The sequence below is a fragment of the Nematolebias whitei genome, chromosome 2, assembly GCF_014905685.2.
Source record: "Nematolebias whitei isolate Nwh7 chromosome 2, NemWhi1, whole genome shotgun sequence".
NCBI classification, from domain to species: Eukaryota; Metazoa; Chordata; class Actinopteri; order Cyprinodontiformes; family Rivulidae; genus Nematolebias; species Nematolebias whitei.
In genome coordinates, this window is record NC_056499.1 from 27,628,660 (window position 1) to 27,635,236 (window position 6,577).

Genomic DNA, 6,577 nt, shown 5'->3' on the forward strand with positions numbered 1-6,577 from the left:
CTAAATGTGTGGCTATGATACAATTTCTGAGAAATTCAAGATCATGCAGATAGCCTACAGCCACAGAATTTTTATTTTTAATTTTAGTCTTTTGGCACATGACCAGTAGACCAAATGATGTGAGAGGAAGCAGAGGAGGTGTGAGTGTTCATAAAGTTATTGCACATATCAGTCAGCTCTGTTGCTCAGCTTTCATTTTAATGAAGAATAAGTTATTTTGTTTTTGCCCCAGCATGTGCTGGGAACCCGTCCTTGGTGAAACCTCTATAATCAAAAAAGCCAGCATGTCCTAGACCAGGGGTGTCAAACTCACTCACAAAAGGGGGACAAAATTAAAATCTTTTTCAAACTAAGGGCCGCTTTCAGAATCTACATTAACTCAATTTAGATCCCCGACATCTTTTCTTGGTTGCAGGTTCCTCAACAAGAGTTTGATTGGTCTCATTTAATGTTTTCTTTTGCACTGTTGACATCATAATCAAAGATTACTGAAAAAAAATCAAGTGATAAAAGTATTTTACATTTAAAATAACATCTTGGGGGCCAGATAAGATGTCGACGAGGGCCACATTTGGCCCCCGGGCCTTGAATTTAACACATATGGCCTAGACGATGCTTCTGTATATGCACTCATTCTTGTCTCGACTTTTTATTTTATTGAGGACAAAGTGTCAACCTGTTTTCTGATTGGCTCGAGATAATTTAATGAAACATGTTGCATATTATTTTCATCTCCCCAGCTTCAAGGTTAAAGTCAAAAATCAAGGTAAAATGTTGTACAAAGTATTTCCTTGTCTGAGCATTTGATATAGATGTGTGTGTTGTATGAATGTTTGTCGACAGGTGTATAATGTGCCGTATACTTGTTGACTGTGTTTATATGGCATGTTAATACGGCAATCGTCGCTTTTAGAACCACAAGCTGTTGTTTAAAATGTTTCCTTTAATGTAGAAGTCTTTTTGAACAGATGTGACTTAATTTCTCATTTTAATCTTCTAACTACCTCAGTCTTAGAGATTCAGCCTGAGTCACTGGGTGTAAAACCTTAAAAAGATGTAACTTCCTGTTAGTCAAAAAGTGCTTGTGCTCATATTTAGTCAGAGTGAAGATGACTATGAAAGAGAACAACTGTACTCTCGAGGTGGTCACTGTGTCAACACCAAAGTTGAAGTCATCAGTCTGAGCTCTTCAGATTGTAGGATATTACTTCTTTTTTTTACTTTTCGGGTATTTCAGATATATTACTGCTAGTTTTTAAACATGCTCCTTTTCGTCAGTTCAGAATAAAGGGACGAGACAGCCCCTGGTTTACTCCTGAGATATCTGACCTCCTGCGCAGGAGAGATCATCTTTGGGCCACAGCGAGAAAATCTGGCTCAGACACTGATTGGTTGAGTTTTCGACAGATGAGGAATAAATGCACAACTGCCGTCAAAGCAGCAAAACACAACTATTTCTTATCTCAGACCTCCAAAAATCTAAATGACCCCAACAGATTCTGGAAAACCATCAAATCTCTCTCAGGCACCCCCCCAATCATCTGACCTCCCATCACAACTTCTCTTTAACTCTGTTCCTGTGTCAAATAAGCACGAGATCCTGAACTGTTTCAACAAACATTTTGTTGCTTCTAGTTCTTTATTTGACACAGTTACTAATGGAAGATCAGCCACTTCCCCTAATAACCAAACTTCTACAAATCAAATCCCTCCTATAAATCAATCCTCAGTTAATCACACCATCTCTTTTTCTCCATTCTCAGTCAGTGAGGTTAATAAACTGTTAAAAGATCTTGACCCTAAAAAAATCTGCAGGACCAGATGAACTTCCACCTTATTTCTTAAGACTGGCTGCTCATATCATCACAGTCCCTGTGACCCACATCTTCAATCTCTCCATAAGACAAAACTCCATTCCAGACACTTGGAAAACAGCCTTTGTTCTTCCTTTGCTGAAGGGAGGAGACCCCACCTCACTGAACAACTATCAACCAATCTCTAAACTCTGCATTTTAGCCAAGGTTCTAGAAAAACTGATAAACTCTCAAATCATAAATTACCTGGACTCATTTAACATCTTACCTCTCCATCAATCTGGTTTCAGGAAACAACACAGCACAACCACTGCTTCACTGAAGGTTCTTAATGATGTTGTTGAAGCACTGGATGCTAAGGATTATTGTGCTGCACTTTTCTTAGACCTGTCTAAAGCTTTTGACACTGTGGATCATAACATCTTGTGTCATAAACTCTCAGAAATTGGTTTCTCAGAACACACCATTGGTTGGTTCTCTATCTTTCAGACCGGAGGCAATGTGTTCAACATAATGGTACTTCCTCCAGTTATTCAACAGTCAACAATGGTGTACCACAAGGCTCAGTCTTATGACACACCCTCTTTACAATCTGCATACATAATGTTGGTAAAAACATCCCTGATGCATCCATTTCTATGCTGATGACACAGTTGTTTATTGTCGAGCTAAAACAGTTGTTAAGGCTTTCCAGCTTTTGAAATCTGCATTCAACATCATCCAGTCTGATTTGTTCCGCCTCAAACTTGTCCTAAATGCCGACAAAACCAAAGGGATGCTTTTCTCAAATAGGAAGTTGGTCCCAGCAGTTCTTCCTCTGATTTTATCCTCAAATGGTGTCCCGATTGAGTTTGTTGATTCCTATAAATATTTGGGTATCTTGGACACATCTCTCTTTTAAGCTCCATGTGGAAAACTTGGTAAAGAAACTGAAAGTTAAACTGGGTTTCTTTTTCAGAAACAGATCCTGTCTAAACCCTGAATGCTAGGAAACACCTTGTATCTGTGACCTTCCTTCCCTCCATTGATTACGGTGACATTATTTACATGAACACTCCTACAAGAACCCTGCAGATGTTGGATGCTGTCTATCATGGTGCACTAAGATTCATAACTGGCTGTGATTATCGTACCCACCACTGCACCCTGTATTCACTGGTTAACTGGACATCATTAACTTCACGCAGACTCTCCCACTGGTACATTTTCATCTTTAAATCACTTCTTGGTCTGCTGCCTTCATACATCTCCTCCTACATGTCTCTGTGTGAGTGCAGCTACAGCGTGCACACTCAGGACATTATTACCTGCAGTGTTCCCTCAGTGCGGACTGAACTAGGCAAAAGGGCCTTCTCCTACTCCGCTCCTGTTTCCTGGAATATCTTACAAAAAGATTTGAAGCTGTCGACCATGACCTCTCTAAGTGGCTTTAAGAATCTGTTGGACTCCTGGCAGGGACCAATGCAGACATGTTCCTGTTTTTAGTTTTCTACATTCACCTTAGAATCTAGCTGTTTTTATGTTGCTTTTCTTTTTTTTTTAGCATTCCTATTTGTTAAAAATTAATAAAATTTGTATGACTTTTTATAACTGTTTATTGTTGTCGCTGTTGCCCATTGTTGTCATAATTCTTTGTTGAAATCAGGTCTCTCTTGTAAATGAGTCCTCGAGGCTCAACGGGATTTACCTAAGTAAAGGTTGAATGAATGAAAATTACTGCTAGTTTTATAAAGTTTTGTGTAAATCATGAAGTATCAACTGTAGCAGGACTCGTGTCCAATTCAGTTTTATTTTGATTTTGCTATGTTAATGTGAGTTAAATTATATTTTTATCACTTCACTTTTGAGGACTGCCATTGATGCAACAGATTTTCTTTCTGAGCTGTAAAATTGTTAAATGCAGATCACTTTATTTTGTTTAAGTAAATTTATTTTTACACTCGTGTTGTCATTCTTTTGTTACGTTAACTCAGGATAGCATGAAACGTTGCAGCTGTCGGTACTTAAATAAAAACTCTCCTGTTTAACTTGAATCTTCTTTTAAACTATTTTTGGCTCAAATGGGCCTTTTGGGGGGGGGGGGGGGGGTGTCATGAAAGAATAGTTTTAAGACAAGTAGTGCAGTATTTCCTGTGATGAACCACAGACCTGTTGTTGCTCAGTGGGATGGGGGGGGGGGGGGGGGCTGTTCTGTAAGGGGCTCTTATAAACATTTTAAAGGTCCCTCATTGACACAAACTCAGATAAAATGTTGTGGAAAGGTTGGACCAGCTTGACTGATAAACACTGAAGCTGTGACACGAAGTTGAGTTTGCTAAAAGTAATCGACCACCTCCGCTGAGTGTTGCACAGCAAACGTCTTATCTTTACGCTGCAGCAACGATGATGTGGGAGATCAACAGCGTTGGGTGTAGAGAAGCAGCATATGTCCCAGTATTAGAAGAAATAAAACAGACACAGAAACATAAGATATAAAGTAAAACTTTATCATGACATACAAGTTTAAAGCCCTGAGAACCATATCTTTATATTAACTAATATGAACAAAACTGAATGTGTGAAAACCACTTTGGAAAAGTGCTCCTCTTAAATACAATCAGCACAAACCAGTTTTTACAAGCATTCGTGTGTTTTGTCCCATTTTTTTTTGTTTGCTTTAATCAAAGAGAAAACTATAATATCAATATCATTATTATCATGTTCATAATAATAGTACAAAAATATGCACAAACCCCACAGTTGAATTAATATACGGAGCATTGTACAAGCCAAAACAACATAAAATTGATAAATGAGGTATTCGAGAACCACTTGCATATGAACCTGTTTAACACAGATCAGGTTAGTTTTTAAACGCTTTCAATTTAATCATCAGAGACTAAAAGGATCCTCAGACTTTCAACTTCACAGCTTCCTGAGTGACGAGGCGTGGCCTTGCAGTTTCTGACGACAACAAGCCTAAAACAGTAACACCGAAATCTAAAGAGTTCAACGAAGCGACAGCAGTCTCTGCCGGGGATCGACCCTCAACGCAGCTTCAACATCAAACTCATCGAAGCCCACTGCCCTGAGGCAATGTCGTAACACACACACACACACACACACGCACACACACACACAAGAAGTCACATTCTGTACACCTCTGCACACAGCGAGTCAGGCGATAGCAGCCTGGAGGTTAGTGAAGGGAGCAGAGGGCTGCCGGGTCAAAGAAAACACAACAGAGAGGGAAACGAACCAGCAACCCCTGACACTTTTTGATAAGACCATCACAGTGGGCTCCAGTAGCAGAAGAGGCCTGTGGCAGTACCGAACAGCTCCCATCAAATAAACTAGAACTGCACCGATGGAAAAAGGATGACTGGGACATCACAAGATCTTCCTGCAAATGTCACTCATAAAGCAGTGGTGCCACCTGCAGCGTCTTTATGATTATCACAGCTGTGCTCGCCACGTGAACACACACACACACACACAAAGGCAGTGAAGGCTGCACTATCAAACAATCACCACTAACTGCAGGCTAAGCAGATGAGGCGAACAGCTTGGACGTAAAGTAAGAAAATGTTTTAATCACACAGTCTAAATGATAAAGCTCACCTGTTACTAAAAAAATAAAAATTAAAAACAAGTTCTACCAGAACACAAAAATCACAAATAAATATCAAAACCTGTCCACACGACAGCATGAGCAACAAACGGTGTGAAACATCTGATGAAAAATGATGACTCTGCAAAAACTTTCACTCAGCAGATTTCACCAGCAACTACGTTAAGGCAGTGTCTCTATCCCTCACGTTTATGAAGATACAGCCGTGTGTCCTGCAGGGTTTCTAAACGAGACGCTCAAGTCCAAACTGCTCTGGACAGTCTGTGAAATCCTCGACTGTGATCTGCACGGCCTCACGTCTGCACATCCCGACACACAGCGGCTAAAATACAATCTAATGAAAGCTTGGAAGCTGCCCGTGCGGTTTCAACGCCTCACATTCAACACAGGTAAAGCCAGAAAATCCATTTTAATCTTAGTGATGTTTTAAATTGTAAGATAATGTTACTTTATTGGCAAAAAAACAAGAAGTTAGATTGAGTTCAAGATTAATCCAGCTATTGTTTAAATCAGGAAGTGTGTGGATGGAAAGAAGTGCCAACACTTACCGAGGGGACGACAGCCACAGTCGGTGTGTTCAGCCCCAAAAAGACTAAAATCGAGGAGCCAGCTCAGGAGGCCGGGCTGAGCCGCTGTTTGTTCTGAATAATACTTCAATCTCTCCTAAATAGGCCACTTATGCACATCTGTACATTACATGTACTCAGATTTTAGTATTTTGATGTAGTTTAAATGTACTACTGCATTACTTTCCAGTAAGTGAAGGCAAACCATAAAATATGAAAAAATAAAAAGGATTTATTGTACCTAACCTACGGTGTTTTACTGGATTTAGTGGGAAAACATTGCGCAGAGACATCAACTTGTCTCACATTGCACCTCAGCAGGCGGGACCAGGATTGTACACTGAGGACCAACTGGACTTGTCTTTGGTATCAAGCTGTGCAATAACCAGAGGATTAATGTGTTAAAACACTGGTCACATGATTGTACACATGCATACAATTTTAAACGGCCGTCAAAGTAGACGTCAACTGCAATTTCTGTGTCTGCAATCAAATCTAAAGTTAACACATCCTTTCAACAATCCTGAAAATCTGTACAACAACGAGGAGACAACATTTCTGCTCCTCTTCCCTGAAAAATATGCATA